At 35.7% G+C, this 18,252-nt stretch overlaps 1 protein-coding gene across 4 annotated transcripts in view; it reads left to right on the top strand.

Moving 5' to 3' along the window:
- TMEM196 (transmembrane protein 196) overlaps window positions 1-18,252 on the top strand; it is a 216,320-nt gene that overhangs the window by 35,622 nt on the left and 162,446 nt on the right. The window lies entirely within an intron of this gene.

Consider the following 18,252-nt stretch of genomic DNA (forward strand, 5'->3'; position numbering starts at 1 on the left):
TTTCTCGTTGATTGTTCTCTTGATGAGAGCTTAGATTCTCTTCCTTCTTAGAATCATGCATGTAAAATCTTTTCTTTTCAATATACTTTTACTCATTGTGTTTTAAAGCATTCATTTTCTGCAATAAATCTTATTAAACATTCTTTGATTCTCTTCATCTTTTCCTTGGTCATGACCATTAGCTAGCAAAAATTCTTTTTCTCAAAAGGAAAAAGACAGCATATACCACAAACTATAACCTAGTGACTTATCTCAGAAAGATTCTAGAGTACATTATAAAAGGATAGTTTTTGAGCAGTAAAAAGAAAACAGTCATGAAGAATCAGCATGTATTCAGAGCAAGTCATGGTAGATATAATTCATTTCTTTCCCTGATAGGATTACTAAATAGATGGTCAGTAGATGTATTAATCATGACATATCTGGGCTTCAATAAGCAATTTAATGAGATTTCTCAAGATATTCTTTTTTTAAAAAATACTTAATTTTTAGAGCAGTTTTAGAGCAGTTCAATAAAATTGAGAGGAAAGTCCAAAGATTTCTCATATACCCTTGCCTGCACACATGTATATCCTTCCTCATTATCAATGTCACTCACCAGAATGGTACATATTTTACCAAGGATAACGTATATTGACAAATCATCACCATCCAAAGTCCATTGTTTACCCGAGAGTTCATTCTTGGTGTTGTAACTTTTATGGATTTGTGCAAATATACAATGATACATATCCATCATTAAATACCCTACAAAGTATTTTCAGTACTCTAAAAATCCTCTGTGCTCTGCCTGTTCATCTCCACAGCAACCCTTCTCCCCTACTGGAAACCACTGATCTTTTTATTGTCTCCACATTTCTGACTTTTCCAGAATGTCATATGGTTGGAATCTTATAATATGTAGCCTTTTCAGACTGGCTCCTTTCACTTAATAATATGCATATAAGTTTCTTTCATGTCATTTCGTGGTTTGATAGCTCATTTCTTTTTAGCACTGAATAATAATATTCCATTGTCCAGATATATCACAGTTTATTTATCCATTGAGGTAATGAAGGACATCTTGGTTGGTTCCAAGTTTTGACAATTATGAGTAAAGCCACTATAGACTGTGTGCAAGTTTTTGTGTGGTCATAAGTTTTTAATTCCTTTGGATAAATACCAAAGAATATGATTGCTGGATTATATTGTAAGAGTATATTATAAGAGTAAGAAATTGCCAAATACCTTTCCAAGTGGTTGTGCCATTTTGCATTACCACCAGAATTGTATGAATTTCTGTTGCTCCACATTCTTGCTAGTATTTGATGTTGTCAGTGTTTAGGACCTTTGCCATTCTGATAGGTATATATTTGTATCTCACTGTTCTTTAATTTTCATTTCCCTGATGACATATGATGTGGAGCATCTTTTCATATGCTTATTTGACATCTGTAGTTTGTCTCTGATGAGCAGTCTATTAATGTCTTTTGTTCATTTTTTAATCAGCCTGTTTCTTGTTGAATTTAAGAGTTCTTTGTATATTTTGGATAACAGTCCTTTAGCAAGTGTGTCTTTTGCAAATATTTTCTGCCAGTTTATGGTTTGTCTTCTCATTTTCTTGTTATTGTGTTTCACCAAGCAGAAGTTTTACATTTTAATGAAGTCCAGCTTATTAATTCTTTCCTTCATAGGTTGTATCTTTGGTGTTTTATCTAAAAACAAAAAATGTTATCTAGGTTTTCTACTGTGTTATGTCCTAGGAATTTGATATTTTTGTGTTTTACATTTATGTCTGTGATCCACTTTGAGTCACTTTTTATGAAGGCTGGAAGGTCTGTGTCTAGAATCACTTTTTTTTGCATGCAGATGTCCAGTTGTTCCAGAACCATGTATTGAAGAGACTGTCTATGCTCCATTGTATTGCCTTTGGTCCTCTGTCAAAAATCAGTTGATTATATTTAGTGGACTTATTTCTAGGCTCTCCATTCTGTTCCATAGATCTATTTGTCTATTCTTTCAATATGAATGCCAGCAACAATACCGCACTGTCTTGATTACTGTGGTTATAGTAAGTCTTGAAGTCAAGTAGTGCCAGTCCTCCAACTTTGTTCTTATTCTTCAATATTGTGTTGGCTATCCTGGGTCTTTTGCCTCTCCATCTAAACTTTAGAATTAACTTGTAGGTGTCTTTAAAATTCAGATTATTTATAGGTCTAATATCTAGGGATAAATTTAACCAAGGTGGTGAAAGAGTTGTATTCTGCTTAGCATTATCTCCTCCAGTCCCATCCATGTTTTTGCAAATGTTGTGAAATCATTCTTTTTGATGGCTGAGTAATATTCCATTGTATATAGGGACCACATCTTCTTAATCCAGTCATCTGTTGAAGGGCATCTTGGCTCCTTCCACAATTTAGCTATTGTGGACAATGTTAAGTGAAATAAGTCAAGCAGAGAAAGACAATTATCATATGGTTTCACTCATTTATGAAACATAAGAAATAGTAGGAAGATTGGTAGGAGAAGAAAGGGAAGAAGGAAGGGGGGTAAACAGAAGGGGGAATGAACCATGAGAGACTATGGACTCTGGGAAACAAACTGAGGGCTTTAGAGGGGAGGGGGGTAGGAGATTGGGATAGGCCAGTGATGGGTATTAAGGAGGGCTCGTATTGCATGGTGCACTGGGTGTTATACGCAAGTAATGAATCATGGAATGTTACATCAAAAACTAGGGATGTACTGTATGGTGACTAACATAACATAATAAAAAATTATTACTAAAAAAAAGAAAAAGAGTTGTATTCTGAAAACTACAAATCATTATAGGAAATTTGAAAAGACCTAAATAGAAAATACCTCATGTTCATGGATTCAGACATACATCATCAGGATGGCAAAAGTACTTAAAATATTCTTCAGATATAGTGCAATCCTTATCAAAATTTCAGTAGCCTGTTGAAGAAATGGAGAAAGATATCCTCAGATTCATAACAAATTATAGGGATCTTGGAATGGCCAAAACAATCTTGAAAAAGAACAAAGTTAGAAGACTCACACTTACCAATTTCAAATCTTACTACAATGCAACAGTAAACAAAACAGTATGATATTAACATAAAGATAAACATCTAGACCAATAGAATAGAGTTGGTGGTCCAGAAACAATTGTATACATCTATGCTCAATTGATTTTTGGCAAGAACGCCAAGACCATCAGTGGTTAAAGAATAATTTCCTCGATAAGTGATGGTGAGATCATTGTATACCACATGCAAAACAATGGAGTTGGATCCTTACCTCACAGCATATAAAAAATTAACTGAAAATGGATCAGTAAGTTAAATATAAAAGATAAAATTATAAAACTCTTTATATGAAAATATAGGGATAAATCTTCATGGCCTTGCATTTGGTAATGAATTCTTAGATATGACACCAAAAGTAACAAAAGAAAAAATAAATTGGACCTTATCAAAATTAAAAACTTTTGTGTATCAAGGGAACTATCAAGAAAATAAAAATACAACCCACAAAATGGAAGAAAATATTTGCAAATTCTGTATCTGATAAGAGTTGAATATCTAAAATATACAAAGATCTTACAGTGCAACAAGAAAAAAAACCCAAACAACCCATTTAAATAACAGACAAAGAACTTAAGTAGACATCTTTCCAAAGAAGACGTATAGCCAATGAAGCATATGCAAAAATACCCAACATCATTCGTCATTAGAGAAATGCAAATCAAAACCTCAATGAGCTACCACTTTACACCCACAAGGATGGCTATAAGAAATAAAAGGAAAATAACAAGTGTTGACGAGGATATGGAGAAACTGGTATCCTTGTACATTGATGATGGTAATAATAAAGTAGTTCTGTGAAAAACAGTTTGATGTTTCCTCCAAATGTTAAACATGGAATAACCATATCATCTGCGTATTCCAGTTCTGGATATATTCCCAAAAGAACTGAACACAGGTACTCAAACAAGTCCTTGAATATATAGCCAAAATGTAGGAAACAACCCAAACATCAGTGCCTAAATGGGAAAAAAAAAATTGTGGTATGTATATATATAATGGAATATTATTCAGTTGTGAAAAAAGAATGAAATACTAATACATTCCACAATGTGGATAACCCTAGAAAACTTTTTGTAAGTGAAGGAACTGAGACACCAAAGGTCACATATTGTGGGATTCCACTTATATGAATTACCCAGTATAGACATATCTATATAAACAGTGATCAGATTGGTGGATAGCAAGACCTGGAGTTGGGGAAGAAGGTCAATGGGGAATAATTGCTTAACGTGTATGGGGTTTTATTTTGGAGTAATGAAAATATTTTGAAACTAGATAAGGTGGTGGTTGCAACATTGTAATGTACTAAGTCTCACTGAATTGTTCACTTTAAAATGATTAATTTTATGGTCCATAAATGTAACCTCAATAAAAAAATAAAATTTAAATTTCAAAAAATGGAGTTACACTCTTTTGTGCACTAGGCTATTCATTACAGTTCTGAGTAGGAGTGGTGTGTAGGGATACTTCTGCTTTGTTCCTAATCTTAAAGGGGTAAGCATGTGTGTCACCATGAAATAACATGTTAGCTATAGCATTTTTTGTTGAAGTTTTTAATCAAGTTGAGAAGTTCTCCTCTATTCCTAGTTTTCCAAGAGTTTTTGTTTGTATGCTTTGTTTTAATGAATGGATATTGGGTTTATACAGTGCTGCTTCTTTATCAGTTAATATGGTCACATGTATTTTTTTCTTTGGCCTGTTGATATGAGGGATTATATCGATAGATTTTCAAATGTTAAACCAACTTTGTGTACCTAGTCATGGTATATAACTCTATATACATTACTGGACTCAATTTGGTAATGTTTTGTTGAGGAATTTTGCATCTATGTTTATTAGAAATATTGGCCTCTTGTTCTCTTTTCTTGTAATGTCTCTTTATGGTTTTGGTATTGGATGATTCTGACCTCATAAAATGAGTTAGGAGGTATTCTCCCTGCTTCTACTTTCCATAAGGGCTTTTGTACATGTGGTATCATTTTGTCTTAACTGTTTGGTAGAATTTACCAGTGAAACCATCTGGACCTTTGTTTTCTTTTGTAAGGTTAGTAATTATTACTTCAGTCTTTAATAGATGTAGGCCTACTTAGATTGTTTCTCCCTGTGTGGGTTTTAGTAGTTTGTTTTTCAAGGAATTGGTCCATTTCATCTAAGTTACCAAATTTTTTGGATTTTGATTTGTTGATCATATTCTTTTATTTAAATTTCAGTAGTAATGGCCATCTCTTTTATTTCTGATATTGTTAAATTGTGTCCTTTTTATTTTCTTGGTTGTTCTAGCTAGAGGTTTTTGTTTTATTGGTATTTTCAAAAAATAGTCTTGGGATTTATTGCTTTTCTCCATTGTTTTTTATCAATTCCATTTATTTCTGTTCCAGTTTTTAACATTTTTTTCTGTTTATTTTTTATAAAGATTTTATTTATTTATTTATTTGAGAGAGAGAGAGATAGAGAGAGCACGAGCAGCAAGAAGAGGGAGAAAAGTGGGGCTCAATCCCAGGACCCTGGGATGATGACCTGAGCCAAAGGTGGTCAGGCTTAACCAACTGAGCCATCCGGGCACCCCTTCACTTTATTTTTAATTTGCTTTTCCTCTCTAGGCTCCTAAAGCAGAAGTTAGATTTTTTTCTTTTAGATCGTTCTTCTTTTATAGCATGTGCATTAAATGTTATAAATTTCATATTAAGCACTACTTTGTTGCATCCTACAACTTTTGATAAGTTGTATTTCATTTAATTAAAAATACTTTTAAAATTTTTTCTGAGCCTTCTTCTTTGACCCATGTTATTTAGAAATACGTTGTTTAGACTCCAACAATTTGGATTTATTCCAGCTTTTATTACCAATTGCCATTCCATTAGCGACTAAGAACATACTTTTTGTGATTTCTATCTTTTAAAATTTGTTAAGATGTGTTTTATAGTCCAGAATGTGGTCTGTTTCAGTGAATATCCCATGTTCACTTAAAACAAAAGTATATTCTGCTATTGTTTGATGGGGTATTCTATAAATGTCAATTACATGAAGTTGATTGATAGTGCTGTTCAGATCATCTATACCCTTACTGATTTTCTGCCTGCTTGATATATCAATTACTGACAAAGGGGTTTGAAGTCTGTAACTTTAATTATGGATTTGTCTATTTCTACTTGCAATGCTATCAGTTACTGCCTCATGTATTTTGACACTTAAGTTCTTAGATGGGTACAAAGTTAGGATTATCGTGTCTACTGTATCTACTTAGAAAAGTGACACCTTTATCATCATGTGATACCCATATTTATCCTGATAATCTTCATTATTCTAACATCTGCTTTGTCTGAGATTAATACAGCTATTTCATCTGGGTTTTGATTAGTGTTAATATGTATAGTGTTCTTTCCCAGTCACTTTACTGTTAACCTATCTGAGAATTTGCATTTAAATTTGGATCCTCAGACAATATATAATTGAGTCCTGGTTTTTTTTAAAGATTTACTTATTTATTTTAGAGAGAGAGAGCATGAGTGGGAGGGGCAGAGGGAGAGGGAGAGAGAATCTCAAGCAGACTCCACACTGAGTGCCACATGGACCTCAATCTCATGATCCTGAGATCAGGACCTAAGCCCAAACCAAGAGTCAGTTGCTTAACTGACTGCACCACCCAGGTGTCCTGGGTCCTGTTTTTTTTAATCCACTCTGAAAATTTCTGCCTTTTCATTGATATGTTTAGACAATTCACTTTTGAAGTGATTGATAGAACTGTATCAATAATTTACAATTGTTTTCTATTTGTTGCATTTGTTGTTTCTCCCCACCTTATCACTTTTACAACTTCTGTTGTTCCAAGTGAGAATTCAGTGATTCCATTTTATCTTTTCTCTTAGTGTATCAGTTGTACATCTTTTAAAGTTTTTTTAAAAGTTGTCCTACACTTTACAATATACACTTTAAGTCAACTTTCAAATAATACTATATCAATTCACATGCAGTGCACTTACCTTAGAGTATTTCCAATTTCTTCTTCCCATCTACTGACACTGCTCATTCATTTAATTTGTCCATGCCCTATCATCACCCAATGTTTGTTATTATTTTTGCTTTAACCAACAGTTCTCTTTTAGATCAATTATAAAAAGGAAGAATATAACGTTTTATTTTCCCTTTATATATTCCTTCTCTGATGTCCTGCCTTTAAGTTGATTTTCCTTTTCATCCCGAAGTCTACCTCCTTGCAATAATAGCTAAAATTGATAGACTATTTACTAAGTGCTAGCACTCTTCTAAGAACTTTTTATTAATCCACTCAATCCTTTCAAATACCTGTGAGTTGGCTTCTCTTGTTGTTCCCATTTTACAGTGTAAAGAATCTTGACACAAGACATTTATGTAAATTGCTAGACCTTAAGAAGCAAAGGCAGATATAAACCTGAGTGGTCCAGAGCTACAATCCATGTCTTTAAAAATGCCACACTCTCTGGGGGCACCTGGGTGGCTCAGTCGGTTAAGCATCTGCCTTCAGCTCAGGTCAGATCCCAGGGTCCTGGGATCAAGTCCTGCATTGGGCTCCCTGCTCAGCGGGGAGCCTGCTTCTCCCTCTCCCCACTGCTCATGCTCTCTCTCTCTCCCTCTCTCAAATAAATAAAATCTTTTTAAAAATAAAAATGCCACTCTCAGAGTCCAAGAGCCTAATCACCCTCAGCCTGGACAATCACAGTCCTCTTTAAAGGGGGCATATCACCATTTGCTCCAGCACCTATTCGTTGGATTTCTACTCTGCAGCCAGATTAATGTCTTCAAGATACATACATTTTCATTTCAACCCACTATTTAAAACCTTTTAATGGTTTCCATTGTTTTTAGGATAAAAATGAAATTTTTTTCATTATTTTCAATGTTTCTCCCTGGCGGAATCCTTCTCCAGCTTTCCTGACTAGAACAAATTCCCTGTAGCGTGTATTAGTGTATTATTAACCCCCAATCCCATCCTGTCCTGAGTTCACCTGCAGCTGCAGTGGACAGTTTCTGTACATGTGGTCTCTTACTCAAGTGCCTGTGTCTTTCTGCTTCTCTGCCCCAGAGTACCCTGAAGTTGCCTAGAATTTAATGCCTCTGCGGCAAACCTCAACCAAAGAATAGTTGGTTGATAAATACTTCAGTTCCCCCATAAATGAGTGGGACACCTTTGACATGTGTTCCACAGAGTCCTTTAGTCCTTTAAAAAGTCTCTGAGATGAATGGGTTTCAATTACCCACAGAGGTAGTCCACTCATGAAGGAGCTCTTCATTAAACTTTTCCCTTCCCTAGGTCACTTTTCTCTACTACCTCACATAATGTCCTGAGATCAACCCCCAAAATAAACTATCTGCATCTGAGAATCTGAGACCGTTTCTCAGAGTCAGTTTTTGGAAGAGCTCAAAATATGGCATCTCCTTAGTTTACCCTCTCACACTACTGCATATCTTTGTTTCATAGCATATTCAGAATTGTATTCATATGGGTGGACAGAAAGAGGCTTGGAATAGTGTTAACTAAATTTTTTGGAGGGTAGAATTTTTACTTTTAGTATTTTCTTGTATAGACATCATAATTTTAATAAATGTCAATGGCATAAAATTTTTTCAGGAACCATAAAAATTAATAAAATGATGCAGTTTGCTTTTAATAAGAATTTCTATAATTTCTATAGAATGTAAACTTCTAACTTAAATGACTTTATTTTTTTATTTTTTTATTTTTTTTAAAGATTTTTTATTTATTTGACAGAGATAGAGACAGCCAGCGAGAGAGGGAACACAAGCAGGGGGAGTGGGAGAGGAAGAAGCAGGCTCATAGTGGAGGAGCCTGACGTGGGGCTCGATCCCGTAACGCCAGGATCACGCCCTGAGCCGAAGGCAGACGCTTAACCGCTGTGCCACCCAGGCGCCCCAAATGACTTTATTTTTTATGACCTACTTGTCCACTTTCTTATTCATATACTGATTGAGGGAAATGGCTTCATTTTTTTTTCTACTAAGTGACACTATTTAATTACCACACACCTAAAGAGGGTTCCCTGACTATTCTTTTATGAGGTTTTCCTGAAGTAGAAATTGAAAAATGCAGGTGGCTAAGGAGATAGTATTTTCTGACACTTTAATTTTTCTTAAAATAGACTTAACATGTCATTTGGTCTGTATTATGAAGTCTAAATTAGAAAGCAACTAATTATCTTGGTGTCTGTATTTTAGAGTTCAGCCATTAGCACTTTATGGCCACTTTTTGATGCTATAAACAAACATTTCAAAGAGGAAGGAATGCAGCTATATTTAGGTAGAGTGGTATTGAAGTGTGGCCCTCAAGCTAATATGAGATTAATGGCTTTTCCTCCTCCTACTTCTTCTAAGTAAAAGTAGGAAATGGAAAGAATTTAATCCAGCCAGCGTGACCCCAACAGAAACTCGGAATGCCATTACAGCTAAATTATCTGTTGGTGGCTGTGTTATCTTTGCCACTGATAAGAACGTCACACATAAATCCTTGCTTTTTAAAATAAAATGTTTCAAGAGAATAAACTCACTGTGAGCTTCAAAGAATAGGTGTTTATGGATCACAGACTTCTAAAATCACTTTTTAATTAATAGAAAATACAAGCCTCCTTTGGCTAACAATGGTTTGCTGAAGCCATGGAAAAACTTTCCTATTCATTTGGGTCCTAAAAGATTAATTCATAATAAATCACTAACAGTATTATATTATGGAAGAATCTCTGGAGTCAGAAGATATGGGTCTGGTAATAAATCAAATGCATTTTTCTTCTATTCAATTTTTAAAGATTAAAAATTTTAATATTTTATGTTGGGAGAGATCGGGACAATAAGAACACTCATGAATTTCTAGGGGCCTTATACACATTGGGAAAACCTTAGTGTGCATCACTTCTATTTAGAATTATTTATCTTAGAACGGTAAATATGTTGGATCTTTGACATCAGACATCTGCAGTTCTTTGGAAGGAGCTAGATTAATACTATATTTTTGTCCAACATAAAATCATTTAAGTGGGAATAGGAAGCCAGTGAAGGAGAATGGGTGTAACAAGAATATTAATTCTAAGAATTTCAATGGAAAAAAATCATGACTACCACTATTTGTGCTCAAATGAAACACGAAGAGAAAGTGATGATATAATGAATGAAACATTCCTACATTGGGAGTCAGGAAAGTTGGTTTCTAGCCCTAGTTTTTCCATGAACTATATAACTCTATGTGAGTACTATGACTTCCATGAACCTCAGTTTCTTTCTCTAAGTAAATAATTTATACAATGTATTAGTTTCCTATGGCTGTGGTATCAAATACACAAACTCCATGGCTTAGAACTATAGGCATTTGTTCTCTCATAGTTCTGAGGGCCACAAGTCCGAAATCAGTTTCACTGGGTCAGAATTAAGTTAGCAGAGCCACACTCCCTCTGGAGACTCTAAGGGAGAGTTCATTCCTTGCCTCTCCCAGCTTCTGATGGCTGCAGCTGCTTGTGGCTTGTAGCTGCATACTCCAATCTCTGCCTCCATCTGCACATTGACTTCTTTTTGTTTGTTTTTAAGTTTTCATTTAACTTCCAGTTACTTAACATACAGTGTAATATTAGTTTCAGGTGTATAATTTAGTAATTGAATGAATACTCACACTGACTTCTAATACCTGTGTGTAGTGTATGTACAATCTTACTCTCTGTTTTATAATGATACATGTGATGGCATTCGGGGCTCCCCAGATAACTCAGGACAGTCTCCACATTTCAAGATCCTTTAATTTAATCAGATCTATAGAGACTGGCCTTTCTTCCTCCCTCCCTCCCTCCCTCCCTCCCTCCTTCCTTCCCTCCCCTTCCTTCCCTTCCTCCCTTCCCTTTCCTTCCTCCCTTCCCTTTCCTTCCTCCCCTCCCTCTCTCTCTCTTTCTTTCTTTCTCTCTGTCTCTGTCTCTCTCTCTCTCTCAGTGTGTGTACACATGCGCAGGCCAGGGATGGAGAGGGGCAGAGGGAGAGAGAGAATACCAAACAGGCTTCGTGCTGAGTATGGGATCATGACCCTGAGATCATGACCTGAGCTGAAATTGAGAGTTGGACGCTTAACCAACTGAGACCCAAGGTGCCCCAAGACCTTTCTTCCAAGGGTAACATTTATAGGTTCTAAGAATTAGAAAGTAGATATTGTTTAGGAGACTTTTTTTTTTTCTTACTACACACCAGTTAGCTCACAAGATTCAGGTTTTAATTCAGTAACTCTTTAGGGAGGAGCCTTTTTTTATTCTTTAATTTCATGGAGTCCTAGTGACAGAATAAGAAATTTAAAAGAGCTCCTCAGCTCTTTCCACCCAGTATTCTATTTCTGACAAAAGACATGGATGTGGGTATTTTTTCTATAAAAATTTAATTTAATTTACTCCTTTAGTTATACCAAAGAACATTTTAAAGGGGCATTCTAAAGCCTATTCTTTCAGAGGAAGCTGTGTAGAAAACCCATCAAGTATCTAAGTAAAAAGCATTTTAAAAATAAAAGTAATGAAATGTTTTTGCCATTTTTGTTACAGATCTGAAACTCATGAGAGCACAAAGATTAGGAAAGGACCATAATATGTTCTGACAACAATAGAGAGCCCCCTAATAACTGCCAAAATGAAATACACTAGAATAAATTATGAGATTTAGGCCTTTGTTTCAGTTTCAAAAAAATGCAACTGCAGCAAATCAATAAAAATATTATCTTTGTATAGGCTCTTTTGCTTTCATGGCAACTAAGAATACTGGAAATGGAAAATTTGGTTGCATCATACAATTTCAAAATCAATCTCTCTGAGGTCAAATAGAGAAATCACTCCCGGAAGTGATTCCCTGAGATTTTTCCAGACAATGTGACTATGGATGAGGTTGGAGTCAATAGGGATTCAATAGACCATTCAAAACTATAATGCAGGTAGAGTAAGGATTCCATTAATCATCCAACTGGACTCTGAACACAGGGCGAAGGAAGTGAGATCTAATGCTTATCACACTCAGTCTTAGACTTCGGAATGGTTTAAAGTAATTGTCATGAAATACAAATTTTTAAAAATTAAATAGCATTCCACTACCACCACAATCATCACAAACTTGGAATAATAAGCCATTATTCTTACATGTGAGAAATACATCTCACATTCTGAAGAAAAGCATCTAACATTCTATATAACATTCTATCCTTCCTCCCCCACAGACTCTTCAAAGTCTTAAACAATAAACATTCATTCATTAAATATTTATAGAATGACACTTCTACAGTATTGAAAACACTTGGGATAGTTAGACTTTATTTTTTCCTTACAAATTCCCAACTAATCAAGGTAGACAAATGAAAAAATGATGACCTTAAAATTTTTTGTGTCATGAACAGTTATGAACAGAGAGACATAATTGGTTAAGTCTGTTGGGGAAAAGTAATATATGTAATATATATATATATACATATGTTATATGGGGAGAATATTTCAGTTGAGGGATAGGATGTGAGTAATGCAGAGTTTGAAGATATAAGGTAGCAAGGTAACAGTATGTTTCTTCCTTGAATATTGGAGTTAAGGAAGAGATTTAAAAAGGGGAGCTGAATTTTCAATGCTAAGGAGAAATTTTGAAAGTCTCATATCAAACGAACATCTAATAAAACAAAATATGAAGTTACTTATTGAATATAATAGAAAAGGAAACTAGATTGATGTTTGGAAAAACATGGAATGATTTTACCCAGTGAGCAATGGAGTCCATGTGCAATGGAAATATAGACAACAAAATCCATGGAATGTGAAAAAAAATACTAAATAGTAAATAAGGACCCAACTTGGCAGTTTCAACTATATAGCAGAAAACAATAGAATTAGTCATAACTAGCCAATGAATTAGAATATATGAGATACATACTAGAGATTTCCCAATGCTAGAGATTGGAGAGGTTAGAAACCTAAAGGTTTGCTAATGGATGAATGAATCAGCGGCAGTAATGTGGACTTTTTCAAAATGACCAATTTTAGGACCCATCCTGGGAAAGAGAGAGGTTAAATGGGAAAGAAGGGTAAGAAGTGGAATAACAACCTGGGAGACCAGGGTGAGGTTAAGGAATTAGAAATCATAATTAACGTAGAGCCAGGTACAGTTGGTCAAAAGGATGGGGAGAAGTGAGAATGCAGGTGGTTATCAGAGAAAAGAATTGCAGAGCTGGGAGGCATTTCAAGTATAGCTTTTTTATTAAATAGTTTAGACACTGAAGATAATGAAAACTGTGTAGCTAAGATAAGCAAATATGTTTATGTTTTAATCATCAAAGGTAACAGAAGCCAGAGTTGAGAGGATAATGAAGAGTCTGGCACTGAATTCATTGAAGATAGTAAAGTGCTTTCATGGAGGTCAATAGCCATTTGTAACCACTGAGGTAGGCCAGGGAATTCATTCATTTACTCCACAACTACTTATTCCCTACCCTATGCCTGGCACACTTCAGTAGTGAACAAAAATATATAGTTTGCTCTCATAGAATACACATTCTAATTGGAGAGACAGAAAGTAAACAAATGAGCAAAGGAACTAATATGTCAAATGGTGATAAGGGCTATGAAGAAAAAGAAAGCAAGGTTATTGTGCTGTAATATTTTATACTTAGGGAAGAATTCAAATAGGGGATAGCATTTGAATTTGAGGTGAGAAGGAAGAAAGCCATGCTGATATCTGTAGGAAGAGTGTTTCAGACAAAGAAAAAATCAAGTGCAGAAACACTGGAACGGGAACATGATTGGGATGTGTAACAAAGAGGCAAAGGTGATTGGTGTACAGCATGCTTAAGGGTGGAGAACAAGGTAAAGGTTGAAATAAGGGAAAAAGCAGGAGGAAGACTATATTGGGCTTTGGATTTTACTGTGAATGAAATGGAAACTTGGCAGTCTAATTGAGAGACTGTAGGAAGGGAAAGGGTGAAACCACAGAAAATGTTAGGAAAGCAATTTTATAACCATTGGGTAATTTTGGTGCCTTGGGCTAGGGTGGCATGGTAAAGATAAGAAGTAGTTGGAAACTAGATACATATTATTGAGAAATTCCTCACTGTAGGCCCCTGACCTCCCTTTTTAAAGAGCATTTACTTCAGAAACAAGTCTTACAAAGAAAAAGTCTTCTTTGAGATGTAAATCTTCTACAACCCAGAAATGTCTTTCTCAAGGACCTGGGAGAAATATCTTTGAAATCTAACTATGAGGAGGATCGCTCCCCTATCTCACATTTTCTGTGGGAATTTAGGAGCCTAACTTCAATAAGTACCAGTTATCATAACTGATGGCCTAATCACATTGACTGACCTTACCCCAATGCTTAACAATTCTTTTAGTTTCAACATAGTTGAGTGCAATCTCTCTTCCTTATTGCAATAGGCTTAAATAAGGTCTTCCTTCCTTGTTTACCTGGTCTGATGTATTTTATAGATGCCTATTAGATATTGAAGTTGAAATATTAAGATAAGACATATGCATTTGGAGTTCCAGGGAGAGGTTCAGGCTGGAAACATAAATTTAGGAATTTTCAGGATTGCAATCATATTTAAATCTGCAAGACAGAAGGAGATCACCTGGGCTAGAGGAAGGGAAGCTAGGGAGGTATGGATAAAAAGAAGATTGGTACTCTGAAGGTCAACTACAGAAATTGTTTCAAGTCACAGTGATTAACAGTATCATGATTCTGATTGGTCAAATTGGATAACAGATAAATGGTCATTTGATAGTATCATACAGAGGTTTTTTTAACACCCTTGCCAAGAGCAGCCTTAGTGGAGTGGCAGGTATACAAGTCCGAATGGAATGGGAACAGGAGGCTATAGGAGGAAAGGAAGGAGAAACTGTGACATTAAAAGCTCTTTTTTGAGAAATGTTGCTAAAAGGAGAGCAGATAAATAATGCAGAAACTTTGAAGGGATATAGAATCAGGGGGAGCTTTCTTTAAGATGGTATATATATATTATACTAATATAAATAAACCATTATAGATAAAAAAATGATGATGCAAGAGAGAAAATAATCCATGGCAAGAGCAATGACCTTGAGGAGATGGGTTCCTGTACTTACGTGGATAGGTTGGCCTTAGATAGGAAAAAGGATAGTTTGTACCTTGATATTCAGACAGAGTATATGGGTATTGATGCTGGAAGATATGGTGGTAGGAGCATGTGGGGATGTTCTAATTGCTTCCACTTCCTTGATGAAATCAGAAGCATGTTCATTAGTTGAAATTGAGGTAGGAGGAGAAGATAGTGAAAGTTTCAGAGAGAAAAGAGAGTATAAAATACTTGCCCAAGAGACTGGGTGTGTAAGTGAAAATGAAGAGAGTTTGCAGGGCAACACTGAGGCCCACTTAAAGAGTGTGGTCATGAAATTAATGTGAGCACAGGTAGCACATTGTGTAGTTTGCTACCATCAATTCATTGTCAACTGCTAGATTTCAGGAGCAAGATAAGCAGAGAGTTGAATCTAGCTAAGGTGAAGGTTGGCCATCGGGGATGGATGGAACCAAATGTTGGGCTGTAGGAACTAGGGAAGGGAAGGAAAGAAGTGAGGACTTGAGGAGAATCCAGGGCCATAAAATGCTAGCAGGAACAATTGACTAGAGGTTTTTATAGAAGCAAAAAACTTTTGCAGTCAGAGTACTCAAAGGAGAATGGATGGTTAGGAAATGGTGGTAAGATTTGATGGGTGATTCTAATTGGAATTTTTGGAGTGGGTAAAATTATTGTGAATGATGAGATTTAAGTGTGACCATGGTTGAGGTAAGATAGAGGTAAGATCAATGGAATAGAGATGCCATGTATGAGAAGTTATAAATATGTGGAATTGAAATCACTTAGAAATAGAAGAAGAATAGTCATGAAGAGTAGACATCTGAGAACTACAATCTCCAGGGAATTAGAGCAATTCAGAAGCCTGTAGATGGCTGAGCCACAGAGAATTACTAGGCAGTAAACATATTGACTAGCACTATCTTCATAGAAACTGACAGTTTTAGGAAGGAGGGAGGGATTATCATATTCAAAGAGCAATGAGTAGTAAGCAGGATGCCCTTCCTGTCCTCAGGGATTGTGATACAAGACATATGAAGATGTATTGGTAGATACCTCTTCTGATGGGCAATAAATGGCTTTCAGAAGGGAGTTGTTCTACAGCTTATTACATGGATTTATTCAATGTTCTAAGAAATGTCAAACTTTAATATGGTACTTTGGAAACTATTGGATATAAGAAACATCTAAAGAGCTTGCTTTAAAATGCAGACAGATACTTGCCAGTCAGGTGATCATACCATATCACACCATAAGTGCTAAGTCTTGTTGGTCATATGTACCATTGTGTGATGAGAATGGTGCTTCACCCCAGTGATCTTCCTCCCCCAAATCCAGAACCACACTCTAATTATGAGAAAAATATCACCCAAAGTCCAATTGAGGGACATACTGTGAAACACCTGAACAGTGCTCCTCAAAATTGTCAAGGTCATCAAAAAGAGGGGAAATCTGAGAAACTGTCACAGCCAAGAGGAGCCAAAAAGCCATGATACCTAGATACAATGTCCTATCCTGGATGGGGTCCTGAAACAGAAGAAGCCCACTTGGGGGGAGGGGGAATAACTAATGAAATCCAAATGAAGTATGAGGTTTAGTTCATAATAACGTATCAATACTGGTCCATTAGTTATAACAAATGTACATAGTGATGTAAAATGTTGATAATGTGGGAGACTGAGTACAGGGCATACAGGAACTATTTGAAAATTTTCTGTAAATCTAAAACAATTCTAAAATTAAAAGTTTATTTTGATTAATACAAGTGCTTGGGAGGTAGGACAGAAGAGCCAGCATTTTAAAAACTTGAGACACAATTTATATACAATGAAATACTACAATCTTACTTGTTCCAATGAGTTTTTATGAATGCATATCAAGATAGAGAGCATCTCTCTCATTCAACAAAGCTTCCCATGCCCCTTCCCAGTCAGTATCCCACTCCCAGAAGCAACCACTGATCTGATTTCTATAAACATAAGTTAGTTTTGCCTACTCTAGAAATCCATATAAATGTATCACATAGCATGTACTTTTTTGCATCCACTTCCTTTCAGAACATTTGTGAAATTCATCCATGACATGTATCTTCATTTATTTTTATTGCTGAGTAGATTTCCATTGTACGAAAGTGTCACAATTTATTTAAAAATTCTTCTGTTGATAAAAAATTATTTTTAATCACAGAAGTGATTCTGAAGGTGGTCCACAGATACCGTTTTGAGAAACATTACTGTAAAAAGTAGGATGCTCACCCCATTATCTCTTAGTTAATAAACCCTTCCAAGCATGAGAAGATAACTAAGTATCAAAGAACCTTAATGCACCTGCAAAATAATGTGTCAAGCCAGTCTCACTAGCCAGATAAAGCTGAAAAATTAACGACAATAGTCTCATAATGAAAAAGCAAGATATATTAGAATGTCTGCATAGATGACAGAAATAATTTGCAGCCCAGGAGGTCTCATTTGTCTTTAGTTAGTGGATGGTGTTGATCTGTTTATCAGCCTTCAGAGGCGAATGAGAACAAGGGATGATACAGGCAGTGTGTTTCTGATGAGGCAGGAAACATCGCTGGCAATAGCGGGGCAGTTTGGCCAACACCGATGACAAGGTAATCTTTTGAGTTTCTGCAGCATCATGTATTAGACATAATATGTATGTTGCACTGAGTGTTTACAGGAGTGGTGTGGGGAAGGAAACAGCCTGATGAACTACAGGGAGGAAAAAAGATGGACAGTCGGAAGGAATACACATCTGAATTCAGAAGTTAGAAGGAAACAAGGAGCTAAGGGTGCAGGCTTGTTGCTTACAGTTATCTGGGGGGCAATAATTGGGACTGAGAACGCAAATGATATTCTGAATAGGTAAAAAGAGGCTGCTGCTGAACCTCATGCTTAGAATGTATACTACATGGCAGTAAGCTTCTTCAGTTTCCATAGAGACTCAGATTCTCCAGCCCTGACAAAGCATTTGGGACTACCTTCCACAGCGTCATGAGAAATGCAAGAATGAATTGAAATCTGTTTGCACTCTTTCCATATCCACTGATTGCAATTTCTCCCTTGTGTGTATTTTCTCTTTTGCTTGTTCTCATTATCT

The sequence above is a fragment of the Ursus maritimus genome, unplaced genomic scaffold, assembly GCF_017311325.1.
Source record: "Ursus maritimus isolate PB19 unplaced genomic scaffold, ASM1731132v1 scaffold_3, whole genome shotgun sequence".
NCBI classification, from domain to species: domain Eukaryota; kingdom Metazoa; phylum Chordata; class Mammalia; order Carnivora; family Ursidae; genus Ursus; species Ursus maritimus.